An 18,273-nucleotide genomic window follows, 5' to 3' on the forward strand; every position below is an offset into this window, starting at 1 on the left:
CTACGAAATGGTTGAGGTTACAACGAGAGGTTTTTAGACTCTTTTTTTTTTTTTTTTGTGCATTTAAAAAAACCTGCCAACAGATCGTTAAACAATAGATCACTGATTGGATGGAGATAGTGTCAAGGGGTAACGTCGCAGTGGTCATCGACTCAGTCTTCATCAGTGGTGATGGCCACGATAAGACACGCCGCTACACATCATAACATAGCATTGCATTTTCATAATACATAATAAAAAACCAATTGGGGGCTGCACATGGAGACAATATGGTCGATGGTTTCAGTCTGTTGTTTACATACACGACATGTTGGGATACTGCCATTTCTTTAAGATGTTGGTTTAGTAGTTTCATGTAGGCAGGCATTGACCCTGGACTGCTATGATAAACCCTTCTGTCTCTGATTTTTAGCCAGAAGACACTAGCCATTGATAAGAAAAGGCTTTGTCAACGTCAGTTATTATTATTATTATTATTATTATTATTATTATTATTATTATTATTATTATTATTATTATTATTATTATTATTAATAATAATAAAATAAAAAGAGATCATTATTGGTTCTACTAACAATGCTCTCTTTTATTCAATGAGAGTAGGAGTTTAGAAAAAAATAAGCGTATTTTCTCAATAGTATAGTGTATTTTCTGATACGGCCACCGGTTGATATGTTAAGCAGACGACCAACGTTGTATCATCATCGCCATCTTGTAACGAATCGTCACAGAATAACCTCAGTTTAGTATTTTCTATCCGTAGTAGTGAAATAGTACATGGCGTCCAATTTATAATGTCTTGAGATCAAATTCATGGTAGCTGTTTCTTTGTCTTTCTGTCTCTCTGAGAAATATACTGATGATTACAGAAGGGTTTCGGCTATTGCGATGGATTCAGACGAAGAGATTGCAATAACTCCGAGTAGTTCCTACAGTTTCTGCGTGGAGCAAAGCATTGGAAGCATTTTATTCTGTCCATAGGCAATAATAGTTATTAGATTTAGGAAAAGAGAAAAACAATAATAATGTCGATAAGCTGTAATAAAATAGTTAAACTCTTTCATCATCCACTTTCTGGGCTTACCTTCTCCCCACCAAATTTCAGGCCTTGTACCTATAATAGAAACTATTATTATTATTATTATTATTATTATTATTATTATTATTATTATTGTTGCTGTTGTTGTTGTTGTTGTTGTTGTTATTATAAGGCGGGGAGCAGGCAGAATCGTTAGCACGCTAGGTAAAATGTTGAACGGCATTTCGTCCGTCTTTACGTTCTGAGTTCAAATTCTGCTGAGGTCGACTTTGCCTTTCATCCTTTCGGGGTCAATAAATTAAGTGCCAGTGAAACACTGGGGTCGAGTAATCGACTAGTCCCCTCCACCAAATTCCAGGCCTTGTGCCTATAGTAGAAAGAATTATTACCATTTTCGTTTGGCTCGGGTTCGGTCTTATTCCTGGTAGGAAATATGTGGATAGAGGATTACTACCTGTAACCTTAGGTATACACAAGTTTTCAGCAGTCATTCAAGTGCTTAGAATGCTCCTGATAATCCTTGCTGTCTCTAAACGACAAACTTTCTGTAGGAGCTCTACCAGTCATTCTATTTTAATCTCCTTCAGCCATTTATCTATATCTTTGCTTACTGTTCCTAACGCACCAATTATTATAGGCATGACCTTTACAGTTTGCATGCTCTAAATTCTTCCTATTTCAAACTTTAAGGGATTGTATTATTATTATTATCATTACTATTATTATTATTATTATTATTATTATTATTATTATTATTATTATTATTATTATCATTATTATTATTATTGAGTGAGAAAGCAGTGCATGTTATCAAAGTGACACTGGGGTAACAAATACGAAACCCAGTATACCCGTCATGACGACCCGACTGATAAGGGTACACCAGGCTCATGTATCACAACCATATGTGTGCGCGACATAGTGAACTCATATCAAGATAAACAGGCGCATGACCTTGCAGGTGAGACTCGGTTAAAATTTCCTTCAGGTCGAGTAGCCCATCCCGCTCAAAAGTTCACTGAATAAGGGTTGTTTAAGGATGTTGAACGAAACACTCATTTTTCCAGAAGTGAATTATTCAAATCCCAAAGAATTCCTCTCAACACATGGCTATGATGCTCCCCCACTACTTCTGCTTGTGATCAGAGATGCACATATCATCAGCCACAAAGGGATATGCTCAATTGTTTGAGGTCAAACAACTGACAAGCAAATCTGTGGTATTGAGCAGAATATTTGCTGTAGCCCATCCTTTTATACCAAGACAAAACAATGTACATGATAACACTTCCAATCAGTTAAGATCAGAAGCCATGAGAGCTAGTGCCTGATATTGCATCAGCGTGTTTATAATGATAATGATAATAATAATAATAATAATAATAATAATAATAATTTCTTTTATTGGCCACAAAGGCCCAAGACATGCAGGACAATATCGAAGACGAGTTACAGCGCAAAACAAAAAAACACAACATAAAGTATATAACAGAGGGTATATAATAATAGAAAGTAGAGAAATAAATAATAAATAAATAGAATCCTCAATAGCGGGGCAGTCGAGTTATGATAATCTGGGGTAAACCCCACGCAAAAGTACCGGATTACTCTGCCAAAGTGCCCTCTTCCAGCTGGCCACAAAGGCCGCAAAAACATGTTGGAAACAACAAAGGCAAAGGATAGTGGGAATTTACATAGAAACATGTAAACAAAAAACAACAATTTGCAAAAGGATCTTCGCAAACGAAATCCCCAAAAGCAGGGAAATGCCACCCTGGGGCAACCAAGGTACACCACAGATCTGGAGCCACCCTACTCACCGGAGTATCATGAGTCCTTAGCCTACAGATGCCAGCTTAGAGTAGCCCTTATCCGCTTAATGTCTTTTATTCGTTACAAAGGCTAATAATAAATTATACAAAGACTGACTTTTCTTATAGACTAGAGTTTGTTTGAGTAATTTAATGTTTAACCGAGTTACGTGCAGGTTAAATCGTTTAATGTCAGGTGCAGTATAAGATATATTAAAAAAAAAAGAAACTGACTGATAAAAGAACCAGGTAAATAATCATACAAAGGATTTCCGTTTTTCCGTTTAATTCCACTTCCGCCAACAATTATTTGACCATTCCATCGAAGGAAAAACGCCAACATTTTTCTCATAATCATCGGTAAACATACTGATTGACTCCTACAAACTCTTTTGGATTTCATTATAACTGTTGCCGATACAGACCCTCACTCTCATTCTCTCTCTCCCTCTCTCTCTCTCTCTCTCTCTCCCGCCTATTTCCTCCATTTCCGGATCTTTGTGTGATTTCCTGACATGGCGAACACAGCAGCACTGAACGTCTCCGTCTTCGGTTGACATTCCATGCTCCAACTACAATCGCCTGTGTACCGGAAGTGCTCGTTTCTGAAGTCATAGGGGGTGTCCACCGACGTCAGTTTTCCTTTTCATATACGAGGGGGTGCTGAAAAATTCTTGACTTTGGGTAAAAAAAAAAAATGCAGGAGGATCAGTGAATTATGATTGTTTTCAACATATTTCCCTCCTCATATTCACACGCTTATTACAGCGGTCCTTCAATTTTTCTAAGCCCTAAAACCGAACTCGGAATGCTGGACTTCCAACTAGACCTTTCGCGACACCCTTAAAGTCAGGAGCTTTTCGGCATCCCCTCACCTATATAAGCATGTATATATACATATATATGTAAGTATGTACATATATGTATGTATATATGCTTATATATACTATTTATATTATTATATGATCGAACACCACGCATCCATTTCCAAGTATTTATATATATATATATATAAGTGAGAAAGTGTGGTCGGGGATTACACGTGGCTGAATATAGAAAGAAAGGAATAAGATGAAAAAGCACAGAAAATTTGTTATACGACACTATATATATATATATATATATATATATATATATATATATACATATATATATATATAATTTTCAAATTTGTTTCCAAATAAAATCTTGTTTATCCTGTTATTACCTGTATCCTATGAGCATTGTGTGCTTGCATCCCCATGCGCAGGGTTAACATAGGTAATTGATACCGATAGTAAGAAAGGATATTCTTATCCCTTAGACGGTTATTCCAACCACCAACTCTACTATATGTTAACCTAGAGACGATGTCTTTCTATCTGTCTTTAAAATATGGGAACCAAAAGAAATATTTGGGGTGGAAGGAGGGGGGGCTTGTTTTCTTTATGAAACGTGTTAATTCAAAAGGATTGGTAGACCAAGATAAAAAAAAAAACAACCGAAAAGCAGAAAGAAATCAACAAATAAAATATATTTCACAGGTTGGTGGGGAAATAAGTGTTTCTTTTATGTTGAGCTGTTTATTCGTATAACGAAGGAAAAATAACTGTCATCTAAGGAAAAGTGCCGTACAAACACACACGCAGCTCGGTAACTCGCTCAGTGTCAACAACATTGATTCATTGACTCTAAAGAAGCATTCTTTCTTCTCGTTTTTACTGGTTTATTTCTTCTAAAATTTCATTTTCGCAGATTGGAACTTTGATCTGTAAACAATTAAACTGACGCTGGAAAACGCACCTTTAACATAAATCTCAGTTACATGTGACACAGATGGTTTCTTTCTTTTTTTTTCTCCTTTTGACTAACTCAAACAACATCAATGACATTATTGTTGTTGTTGTTGTTAATGTAAACTAAGCACTGATCTAACGAAGCAGTGATGAAAGGCGTTCCATTCATGACCATCCTGTCAAATGTTTATATGTAAGAAACTTCATTCCAAAAGATTTTTTTTTTAAATAGTTAACATTTTAGAAAACCTTTTCTTCAATTATTGTGACTGATTAATTATCTTTTGAGAAAATGTATGTGTGTGTGTGTGTGTGTGTGTGTGTTTCTCAGAAACGTACAAAAGCAGAAGACAGAGACAGGTGAGGGAACAACAAACAAGGTGTATTAGTTTGAAACTCAGGAAAAATGGGAGAAGTGTTCGACGTTTCGAACCTACGCTCTTTTACAAAAAAAAAATGAGGAAAGAAAACAAAGACGAAAAGAAAAAATGGAGGAAGAAAACGCGTGTCTGGATTAACAGCTTCACATGTTGAATTGTACATATGTACATTGTATGTATGTATGTATGTATGTATGTATGTATGTATGTATGTATGTATGTATGTATGAGTCTGAAAAAATATGAAACAAGAAGTTGACGGCAGCACTTGAACCTGGCATCCTTAAGTACCAGTTTTATCCTCGTACACTTGAACATCAACGAATAGGAAACAAAAACATATAATCACTGTTACAAAATTAGTAAATCTGGATGTTAGAAGAATTTCCGATTAAACTAACCGAATTTATTCGCAAGTAAAAAGAAAAACAGTCAAGAGTGTAAGAAATAAGAACAAATTGGTAATTAGATATGTGTAGAAGCAATTTGTACGTTGGACTTGATGTTACTGGTTAAATACTAAGTTAGAGGTTAAAAAAAAAAACCAGATTTCGAGGAAGCTTGTGATTGTCTGCACCAACAAACGGTTTAAATAATAATGTCTACGCTGTTTGTTAACAGAAAAGCAGTCGAGTTTTAGTAGAATGACACTGACCATCATTCATTTTTAATTGTAAAACAAATATTCAATATTTTCCAAGCAGACGATAATATTTTTTCTGGCTAAACGCCATTTTATTTGGAGGAGTTAATAAAGTCGCACACAACTGTAAGTTTGGAGCCAATAAAATAAATACTAGCTTTTTAAAATAGTTGTCTATGCAGCACATCTGATATACACATGCTGTCGACAGGCTAGTTACTGGAGTATTTGCCCTGAGATAACATCTCAAACGGAGATAGGTATTATATAAATAATATATATGTATTAGAAGGGTAAAAGCCCCCTTCGTTCACGAATGACCATGGGATTGCACCTACAAAGTTAGCCTCGGAAGCACAAGTCTGGGTAGGGTTGTTTTGTGGAAGACCAGCAGTCACCCATGCATACCAACTTCCTCTTTTCACGCCTCCGATGTTATCCAAGGGAAACGCAAATACCACTACAGCTTAGCACCAGCGACGTTGCAACTCATTTCTACAACTCAGTGAATTGGGGCCACATGAAATAGAGTATCTAGCTCAAGAACACAACACACAGTCTGATCCGGGAATCGAACTCACTACCTCATGATTGTAAGCCTGACGCTCTAAGCACTGAGCCAAACATAATATATATATGTAATAATTAAAGTGTACATTATGTTCTTTATTGTGTTTTGTTCTGCGCGTGATCCCCTGGTCCGGGAAAAATTGCCTTGTATGAAACCGTTACCAATTGTAAAATAAATAAATAAATAAATGAAATGGTTGGCGGGGTGGCCGATGAGTTGTTTATTTTAGTCCATTATGAAATGAAAATAAATCGGCAATGAACTTTGTGCTGTGTTTAAGCCTGAAAGAATACAGAACCGAATGAAAGGTCAATGTCTTTTTCGTCCTTTAATTTCGTTATTGTGGCGCCTGAACCAGACACAGTTTGTAATATATTTCATCGATGATGTCATAAATTAGGAAAATGCAATCAATCAAATCTTCACCCAAACGTGTTCTCATTGTATTGTTCCCGTTGTGTAAGCAATAACAGCAGAGTGAATAGGAGGCGGGAAGCAGTTTAATCAACTAAAAACGCGAAAAGAGGGTAAGGAAATAAACTGTGAAAGTGTGGTTTATATATATATATATATATATATATATATATATATATATATATATATATATATATTGTTTATACAAACGATATCCTGTTGCGGCGTAGCAGAGAAATCAAATAGTATAATGAAACTGTTAACAGTGCAGTGCATGCATGGATGAATAGATTTCACGATACAATACACAACAGATCAACAGGAAGAGTAAAACCATGACAGCAAAGGGTTCATCTGACCGACTTATATAGGGTTTTCAAATGTTGGCACGAAGCCAGCAATTTCTGGTGAGGTGGGTAAGTCGATTAGATCGACCCCAGGTACTTCACTGGTACTCATTCAATCGATCCCGAAAGGATGAAAGACAAAGTCAACCTCGGCGGAATTTGAACACAGAACGTAACGACAGACGAAATACAGCTAAGCATTTCACCCGGCGTGCTAACGTTTCTGCCAGCTCGTCGCCTTGAAGTGGGAGTAAGAATGCAGTATGTGTGTGGAGGTGTACATATATATATATATATATATATATATATATATATAAAGTGTAGTATATTGCCACTTAAGTGTGGCTGACCCCTAGGGGTGGATGTTACTGTTGCTTTTAGCCCCAGGAGGACATCTCCTCCAGCTGGCTTATCGACACACGACTGTGTCCTGTTTGCCAAGGGAGTTATCCCTCTCACCTCGACCAGCAGCACGAACGTATCCGGATTTCAGGGTTATTTCCCTTCGTCGGCGTTCGACAGCTGATGACCTTGGTGAGAGAGACAAATCTGGCAAACCTTATATCTTCTTTTCCAGTGGCATTCTTCACTGATATTGAAAAGGTGAAAACAAGCAATGTTAATTCTCTATATGAAGTATTAACAGTAACTGCACGATAAAGTGTAGTATATTGCCACATAAGTGTGGCTGACCCCTAGGGGTGGATGTTACTGTTGCTTTTAGCCCCAGGAGGACATCTCCTCCAGCTGGCTTATCGACACACGACTGTGTCCTGTTTGCCAAGGGAGTTATCCCTCTCACCTCGACCAGCAGCACGAACGTATCCGGATTTCAGGGTTATTTCCCTTCGTCGGCGTTCGACAGCTGATGACCTTGGTGAGAGAGACAAATCTGGCAAACCTTATATCTTCTTTTCCAGTGGCATTCTTCACTGATATTGAAAAGGTGAAAACAAGCAATGTTAATTCTCTATATGAAGTATTAACAGTAACTGCACGATAAAGTGTAGTATATTGCCACTTAAGTGTGGCTGACCCCTAGGGGTGGATGTTACTGTTGCTTTTAGCCCCAGGAGGACATCTCCTCCAGCTGGCTTATCGACACACGACTGTGTCCTGTTTGCCAAGGGAGTTATCCCTCTCACCTCGACCAGCAGCACGAACGTATCCGGATTTCAGGGTTATTTCCCTTCGTCGGCGTTCGACAGCTGATGACCTTGGTGAGAGAGACAAATCTGGCAAACCTTATATCTTCTTTTCCAGTGGCATTCTTCACTGATATTGAAAAGGTGAAAACAAGCAATGTTAATTCTCTATATGAAGTATTAACAGTAACTGCACGATAAAGTGTAGTATATTGCCACTTAAGTGTGGCTGACCCCTAGGGGTGGATGTTACTGTTGCTTTTAGCCCCAGGAGGACATCTCCTCCAGCTGGCTTATCGACACGCGACTGTGTCCTGTTTGCCAAGGGAGTTATCCCTCTCACCTCGACCAGCAGCACGAACGTATCCGGATTTCAGGGTTATTTCCCTTCGTCGGCGTTCGACAGCTGATGACCTTGGTGAGAGAGACAAATCTGGCAAACCTTATATCTTCTTTTCCAGTGGCATTCTTCACTGATATTGAAAAGGTGAAAACAAGCAATGTTAATTCTCTATATGAAGTATTAACAGTAACTGCACGATAAAGTGTAGTATATTGCCACTTAAGTGTGGCTGACCCCTAGGGGTGGATGCTACTGTTGCTTTTAGCCCCAGGAGGACATCTCCTCCAGCTGGCTTATCGACACACGACTGTGTCCTGTTTGCCAAGGGAGTTATCCCTCTCACCTCGACCAGCAGCACGAACGTATCCGGATTTCAGGGTTATTTCCCTTCGTCGGCGTTCGACAGCTGATGACCTTGGTGAGAGAGACAAATCTGGCAAACCTTATATCTTCTTTTCCAGTGGCATTCTTCACTGATATTGAAAAGGTGAAAACAAGCAATGTTAATTCTCTATATGAAGTATTAACAGTAACTGCACGATAAAGTGTAGTATATTGCCACTTAAGTGTGGCTGACCCCTAGGGGTGGATGTTACTGTTGCTTTTAGCCCCAGGAGGACATCTCCTCCAGCTGGCTTATCGACACACGACTGTGTCCTGTTTGCCAAGGGAGTTATCCCTCTCACCTCGACCAGCAGCACGAACGTATCCGGATTTCAGGGTTATTTCCCTTCGTCGGCGTTCGACAGCTGATGACCTTGGTGAGAGAGACAAATCTGGCAAACCTTATATCTTCTTTTCCAGTGGCATTCTTCACTGATATTGAAAAGGTGAAAACAAGCAATGTTAATTCTCTATATGAAGTATTAACAGTCGTGTGTCGATAAGCCAGCTGGAGGAGATGTCCTCCTGGGGCTAAAAGCAACAGTAACATCCACCCCTAGGGGTCAGCCACACTTAAGTGGCAATATACTACACTTTATCGTGCAGTTACTGTTATAATGGGGGAGGACGGTTTATGGGGTTATCCTGGGTTTCTCGGCCATGAGGGGTTTCGCCTTGACCTTATGGCGTATCGTCAGACCCCCAAACCTGTTGACTTAAGACCTCTTCAAAATATTTCTAAAGAGGCCTTAGGCCAACAGGTTTGGGGTCCTTACGGCGTATCCTCAGACCCTAAACCTGTTGAGTTAAGACCTCTTCAAAAATATTTTTGAAGTGGTCTTAGGCCAACAGTGAGAGAGAGAGAAAAAGAGAGAGAAATTAGTAGATTGACAGAAAGATAGCAAGACAAAGAAAGAGAAAGAGGGAGAGAGAGAGAGATCTTTCGCTCTATAAATATTTCAAAACTTCCATTCACTGATTGTTCCACATGCTAATTTTTTACTACAGCCAAGTAGTATTGCGGTGAGAACGCCATTATTATTGCTGTTTTGTTCATTCACTCGGGGACATGGTTACATAAACAGGAAAAGAAAATGTGAAATACAGCAAATGGATCAAGGTTTTATTGCTGGGTCAAACTAATAAATTGTCCAATTTGTTAAGCCAAAAAGGCAACGAGAAGTATTTACAAAAGGACAACGACTGGTAAATATTTCCAACAATGAAAAAATATAACTGAAATTGTGAATGAATCTCAGCAACAAGGCATTATTAACAAATAGTTCATGTTTTACGATCCTTTTCTTAATGTTATTTTATATACCTATATATATATATATATATATATATATATATATATATATATATATAAGTTTTATCTTAATAATTTACTATGCGCACTCTACTGCTATTACTATCACTTCCCTGTCTATCTCTCTCCCTCTCTTGTTCTTCATCCTTTCTATTTTTCTCTCCCACCCTTTCCCTATTCTTCTCTTCCTTTCACCGTCCCCCCCTTCTCTCTCTCTCTCTCACTTTTCCTCCTTAACCCTCTCGTCGCTGACACGTGACGAAAGGGATTCTTTCTTTCTATTCGCTGCCTTCCTATACAGAAGACGTGAATTTCCTGTCTCTCATTCACGTCCAACTAGCGTTCAAAATAATAATTTTTCTATCGTCTGGGCCTAATAGCCCTTACCGTTTGTTTTCTGAACGCGCTGTTTTCTGATTGGCTAAAAATTTTGAAAATTATCAAACTTTGAATACCTGTAATATTTTGGCAAATTTTTTCTGGAATAAATGAATAACAAATTCGGATTCAGCGTCAAAATTACATCTATATGATAGATTAAAATTTTTTTTATAGATTTCGACATGCTGTGACGAAAACCACAAAGATCCCCCAAGACTCCAACAACAATAGACTCAGCGCTCACCTTCTTCAGTGACCACAATATTTTTAATTCCCACTGTAAATCATCGTATCTGACTTGTTTCTTTTCTTCTCTTTCCGATTCTCTGGTATTACCAGGACATGCAATATCTACGATTAAACACACTTATCCATTCTTTATTTACAACCATTATATCCGGCCTCAAGTGTTCAATTTCATGATCACATTGGCTCATTTACATCTCACTGTAGTTTTACCTTATCATTCTCGATTACTCATGGTGTTTGCCTATACCAGGTCTTTGTTCTATCCAATCTTCACTTGCAATACCTCTCCCAATGAGTCATTCCTTTCACATAAGCGTTTGGGCCAGTTTCGTGAAGTCATTCGTTATATGCCATACAGCCTCTCTCACACTGATCACTGCAAAACCTGACCTTGTCCCTTTCTGCATGTGCTTTTCCAAACGCTACACAGATAAAGTCGTGGACTTCAGATCACTCTCCCTTAACCAGTGCCACCTTCCATCGGCATTTGTTTTCCTGTTCAGCTCTCACGCAAACTGCCCACACATCATTTTTCTATTCCATTTTCTTTCGTCTCCCTTACTTTTTTTTTTCTTTGTACTGTGCTATTTCCACGACAGGGCCTGTCCTGGCAATACCAGATATCCTCACGGGAACCAGTACGGGTTCTATGACACTCATGATACACCACACCAACCTGTTTTATTCTAAGCATATACAACTTACACTACTGATTAGCCCTCGCCCGTTTTTTGTACCTGATAAGATACAGCCTTTCAATGGTGTTCTTGAAGTGGAGGCGGCGAGCTGGCAGAATGGTTAGCACGCCAGGAAAATGCTTAGCGGCATTTCGTTCGTCTTTACGTTCTGAGTTCAAATTCCGCCGAGGTCGACTTTGCCTTTAATCTTTTTCGAGTTCGATGAAATAAGTACCAGTTAAGCAGTGGGAGGGGGTGGGCATCTAATCGACTCACCCCCATCCTGCGTAAATGCTGGCCTTGTGCCAAAATTTGAAACCATTATCATTATCATTCAGTTCCCAGGTCATCGATATTGGCTCTCGTTCAAAATAAGTTACACGAACTCTCTCTCTCTCTCTATATATATATATATATGTGTGTGTGTGTGTGTCTGACAATCCTTTCTACTATAGGCACAAGGCCTAAAATTTGATGGAGGAGGCCAGTCGATTAGATCGACCCCAGTACGCAACTGGTACTTGATTTATCGACCCCGAAAGTATGAAAGCAAAGTCAACCTCGGCGGAATTTGAACTCAGAATGTAGCAGCAGACGAAATACCGCTAAGCATTTCGCCCGGCGTGCTAACGTTTCTGCCAGCTCGCCTTTTTTGTATGTGTGTGTGTGTGTGTGTTTGACAATACGACAAATGTGTTCGTAGTCTACAGAAAGAATGGACGATTTCCAAGGCTGTGGTCTTATATTTCTGCTATTCATTAAAAGAAAAAGATTTCAGCAAACCATGGCGGGTTGCTATGATATTTTAGGCATGTGAAATTTTATCAACATATTTTTTAAAGCAAATATGTAAAATATTGTCGCAGTAACTACAACCATAAAATATTGTCATTAATGTCCTATAACAATGACAGGAGCAGCAGTAGTAGTAGCAAGATAAACAACATACTTGCACGAAAACAATCTTTAAAATATTTAATCGCTTCCCCAGGAGCAATGAAAATAGTTGTTTTGTGGGTGACATAATCAACCAGTTAAACAAGGTTTTAACGACCTCTTTTAAATACATATAAAATGACTCACTTCGGAACGTTTTCTTCATAAGTAGCCTATATCTTTCTTATAACTATTTTGTCCCATTCAAGACAACTATAAAACTATAGCAAAACTAAGATTATTTTTAGATGCGGCTGACATACGAGTATCGTCCTGGGTTTATAATCATGCTGTTTGGAATTTTGTTCATTCTTTTCGATCGGAATGAAGAAGAAAAAAACTTGCTTCCCAACCAAACCACATGGCCCTGGATCTAGTCTCACTGCGTGGCATATTGGACCAAGTGTCTTTTATTATAGCCTCCTTGATAAGGAGAGTCCTTTACGTTGAACACCACGCGAGACATAAGTCAAGGACAACGCATATCAGAAGACGGCTGAACTCAGTGAGGTCAACAGCGAACGAGCTAGGAGTGAGAGACACGTAGTGTTCGTTTAGACATCTCTCTCAAATCCTTACATTATCTAGAGAGTGGGATTAGTTCTGTGCAAATCATTTATCCTTCATTCTTTTCTTTGTTACTGTCATTAGACTGCGGCCATGCTGGAGCATCGCCTTGAAGATTTTTTAAATCGCTTCTTCTCTCGGCTATCAACATCCAGTGGTTCTGTGCTCACTTCAGACACAACCATCGCTTCAGTTTTATCATCTCTATTACGCATTGCATATTACTGTTTTGGGGAAAACACTCAATGAAAACTTCCGGGATGGAATGAAAGCATGTGTTGGCATAAGTGGTAACACTCGTTGAGCATCTGCTGTAAGAGGCACCCATTGTTGCTGCATCTATGCAAAGAAATGTAAACTCCTTCTCCGCTAGCAGGACTTAAAGTTACTACATCTGTTTTGCTCGAAATCCAATTGCAGCCATCGTTTCTTTAATATAGCTTGTATGAGGGTGTGAAAACGAACTGTGAGAATCATTAGCACGCCAGCCAAAGTACTTAGCGGCATTTCGTCCGTCTGTATGTTCCAAGTTCAAATTCCGCCGGGGGGAAGCGATTTGGCCTTTCATCTTTTCGGTGGAGGTGGGGGCGATAAAATAACTACCAGTTAAGCACTGGGCTCGATGTAATCGACTCACCCCCTCTCACAAACTTGCTGGCCCTGTGCCAAAATTTGTTAAACAAATATAGTTTTTAAGTGTATGATAAAAACACGCGTGTGCGTGTGTGTGCGTGTGCGTGTGTGTGTTTACATGATGTGTGCTGTTTGAATAACATTTCAGTTATTCTCCTCCCTCCCTTTCTACTGTCTATCTTTCAACATGTTTTTTTTTGTTAGTTTCTTTGTAAATTTGTTTTTTTAATTGTTTTGTTTTTGTCTTTTTGTTCTTTTTTCTTTTTTAATCTCGTACTCAAGTGTTAGGTTCCTGCTTTCCTCACGAATTCAAATTGGTTCAATTGTCAGAAATATTTGTCAAACACTTATTTGGACGAATCCCAAGTGAGAACTACTGACCACGCCCAACGTCTACAGAATTTCAAGCCTTTTCATTTCCCTTGAATTGCCTACTCAGTGACGACCACAGCTCTGCAATGGAGACAATATCTACCAGAGATCCTATAATATAAATCAAGGAAAGTTCCACTTAAACTGCTTTTTCCGTTGTTTGTCCTCCAGCCCATCTTTATCAGCAAATACATCACACTGGGTTAATTGTCTCGGCATTGCGCTAGTATTTTCCATTCTCCTTGAGACTGACCTCTTGGTTGTTAACATCTATTCTTCATAAAATAACTGCACTTTTGTCTGATCCTTCCCATAACCAAACAACTGTATGAGACCGCTTCCAACGTCGATCTATGGTATAAAAACGCCTTGTATTTTTAAGTCATCTGAATTTTGTAGGTAGAAGACATCGATTTAGCTAAATAAGGGGAAAAAAATTTGGAAGCGGTGCTCTTCATGCCCTTTCCCAAAGTATGTATTAGCACAAAGCAAGTCTATCATGACACTAATCCGCCTGTACTCTATAACAGGGATCCCCAGCCGTCGAGCCGCGAACCAGTGCCGAGCCGTGGATCATTTGATACCGGACCGTGCAGAAAGAATATATTGTTAAACTGTATTTTATTGGCTATCGCAGTCTGGTGGGTGTTTTTGCATTATAAATATATTATATATGTAACATATATGTAATATATAGTATGTAGTTTATTGTATTTATTTTATTGTGTTTTGTTAGGTGCATGATCCCCAAGACTGTGGGAAAATTGTCTTGCATGAAGCCAGTTCGTGGTGCAAAATGAAAGGGTGGAGACCGCAGCTCTACGCCATTTACTGAAGTTATCAATAATCACAGCTGTTCTAGGTAGACTACTACAGGTTATGAGATTAAAGATTAGTCCGATGGTGGTGTGTTTACGTCCCCGTAACCTAGCGGTTCGGCAAAAGGGGCCGATAGAATAAGGCTTACAAAGAATAAGTCTTACAAAGAATAAGTCCTGGGGTCGATTTGCTTGACTAAAGGCGGTGCTCCATCATGGCCGCAGTTAAATGACTGAAACAAGTAAAAGAGTAAAAGAGTAAATGAAAAAGAAAATTTATCTGGCAACCCAAAACATAGGTACATATGTCAGTGCCTGCTTGAAGACCTTTGGACGTGGTGGTGTGCTGCGGTAGCGAACTAGAAATCATGTGACTGCGGCGTGGACTTCTTAACCAGACAGTCATACTTGCGCCAGATGTTTTCTCAAAGCTTACTTACCGAACAACGTGGTATTATAGAGAAATATTTTAACGGTTCTGGGGGCTTGAAGTGGTTGACAAACAGTAGGGGAATAGAACAGAGAGAGAGAGAGAGAGAGAGAGATAGAGAGAGAGAGAGAGAGAGAGAGAGAGGGAGAGAGAGAGAGAGAGGGGGGGGGGAGACAGACAGATAGTGTATGCGTGCGTGTGTGTGCATGTGTATGCGTGCGTGCTTGCGTGAAGTCGTTTTGCGGACGTGTGAAAGTGTGTAGTGGGAAAATATCTTGAAAAAGCAAAGCAAATATTACCGACTTTATTTGCCTGTTATTATTATATAATGTGGCCTTTCTTTTTTTCTTTTTTTTTTGACAGAGATTCAGCTGCTATTTCTAGCTATTTCTAAAGACCACTTAGAGACCCACCCACGCCACCTCTGTTTTATTCAATGGTTGCATCGGTGATAAACATCGGTGATTGCAACCATCTGCCTCAATATTACAATGCACTTTTGTACACAAAGTAACTTTGACAGCCATTCACCACCTCGCGTTCCCTTTGGGCGTGGTCTTCTCGGTGACTCATCTTGTTTTCCCGCCATTTTTACTGCATCTGCTGTAACCCAATCTGTTTATTGCCACCACCCATGTTCCACAGGAAATGTTCATAAGTATCATCGTCATCATCATCATCATCGTCATCATCATCATCATCGTCATCATCGTCATCATTATCACCATCATCATCGTCAAGTGGAAACAATATTTTTTGGTATTATATAAAGCTTTCGTTCTGTTGCATGGATTCCTGTCAGTTTCGCAGACAGAAGTCTTCCATCAATCGCGTTAACGGTATGGTTGCTTACCAGAAATATCGATTGTGGTCATTTTAATATCCATTTATCTCAACGACTTTAGCTTGCCAGAGCAATAAAAAAATAATAAAAACTTCATTGTGTTTATTTACATTGACCTTGAGATTTCATAAACTGCCAATGAGTTTGCTGGACAGCAATATCTCTGGTCACAATTTTCATTCACCTGGTGTGACGTTTGTGACTGGCTGATAGGCGCGGGTGTGGCTGTGTGGCAAGAAGCTTGCTTCCCAACCACATGGTTCCGGGTTCAGTATCACTGCGTGACACCTTGAGCAAGTGTCTTCTACTATAGCCACTGGCCGATCCATACCTTATGAGTATATTTTGTTGACGGAAACTGAAAGAAGCTCGTTATATATATATGTATAGATATATATATGTGTGTGTGTGTGTGTGTGTGTATTTGTGAGTCTGTGTTTGTCCCCCCCCCCCCACCATCGCCTGACAACCGATGTTGATGTGTTTACGTCCCCGTGACTTAACGGTTCGGCAAAAGCTACCGATAGAATAAGTACTAGGCTTTCAAAGAATAAGTCCTAAGGTCGATTTCTCCGACTAAAACCCTTTAAGGCAGTGCTCCCACATGGCCGCAGTGAAATGGCTGAAACAAGTAATAGAATAAAAGAATACACTCCATATATATATATATATATATATATATATATATATATATATATATATATATATATGTATATATATATATATATATATATATATATATATATATATATTACCACTTGCCTGAGTTGTCAAATTCTAGTGTGAAAAAATGAATCAATAGAACTCGTTGATATTTCATAATCTGTGTCCCTGGCTGTTTTATAGGTCACACGTGGCTAGCCCAGACACCGCAAAAAGCCGAGAGAAACACCACAAGGCATTTTGTCTTATATAAAGTATTTATATCAGCAATGGCCTCACTAAACATCACATTAGTAATCTCCGATAACATAGTCACAGTAAACAAACACTTAATCAGAAATTTTTCAAATACCTGACATTCTAAACTCACTCGGAGGAGACAGTCGCATAAAATTAGAAATAAGCATCTTACATTTGGACTCAGAAATGTTTCTTTCTGCGATGGGCACAAAGCCTGAAATTTGGGCTCAACTGGTACTTATTTTATCGGCCCCGAAAGGATGGAAAACGAAGCAAAGTCGATCCCGGAGTTATTCAAATTCAGAACGTAAAACCGAAGAAACATCGCTGAACATTTTGTCTGTCGTGTTAAAGATTTTGCCAGCTCACCGTCTTGGGTCCACAAGTAATATTCCTGTCTACTTTAAGCACGGGGCGTGAAATTTTAGAGGTGGGAGCTAATCGATTACATCGACCCCAGTGCTCAGCTGATACTTATTCTATCAACCCTGAAAGAATGAAAGGAAGAGTCGACTTCGGCGGAATTTGAACTCAGATATTACATGATTCAGAAGAATACATAATGGCTCCTACAACAAGAAGAGCTCCTCTGGTACCATTCTAACTCCTAACCATAACAGCAAAGCTTTCATCTCCATTATCCGTTATTTACTTGTACCAAAAAAAAAAAATAATAATAATAATGAAACAACGCGAAACGTTGGGTATCAAACTATCCGACAGGTTACGGGTACGGTGAGACTCGAAGTAGATAAAGCTACAAATAGTGGCGTGTAAGTATTGGATTATATAACCCTCAGGATAGTAAAAATCGAAGGATACCCGTAAGACACGATACACAAACATGATAGACGTTCTGTCTGAATAAAAGATGGTATGGTCGTGAATGGAACGCCAGCCGAACGACAAATGATAGAACACAGATCAACACACAGATCGGACAATGAATCAATGAATTGTTCTCAGTCGTTTTCCTTGATGCCGTAAGTCTGAGAGACCATGGCTGACTTGGAAACTTGGAATTAATCTGCAATAATGTCTGACAAGATCTTCAAATGTATTGTTGATTCTAAAAAAATGATAAAGGAGGGGGAAATATTTTATCTCAAATGACTGAGTATCAAATATTTTATCCGATAAAACTAATACTCTACCGAATATCAAATATTTTATCGCATGTGATTTATGGTTTATCGATAGATACTAATACAAACAAACCGGTATATGTTTATCTTTCCGGAATGTGCAGCGATAAAAATAATTTCTTTATCTCCAACGATTTTAAAGGCCAAACCATTC

The sequence above is a fragment of the Octopus bimaculoides genome, chromosome 19 (genome assembly GCF_046866305.1).
Source record: "Octopus bimaculoides isolate indiv1 chromosome 19, ASM4686630v1, whole genome shotgun sequence".
NCBI lineage: Eukaryota > Metazoa > Mollusca > Cephalopoda > Octopoda > Octopodidae > Octopus > Octopus bimaculoides.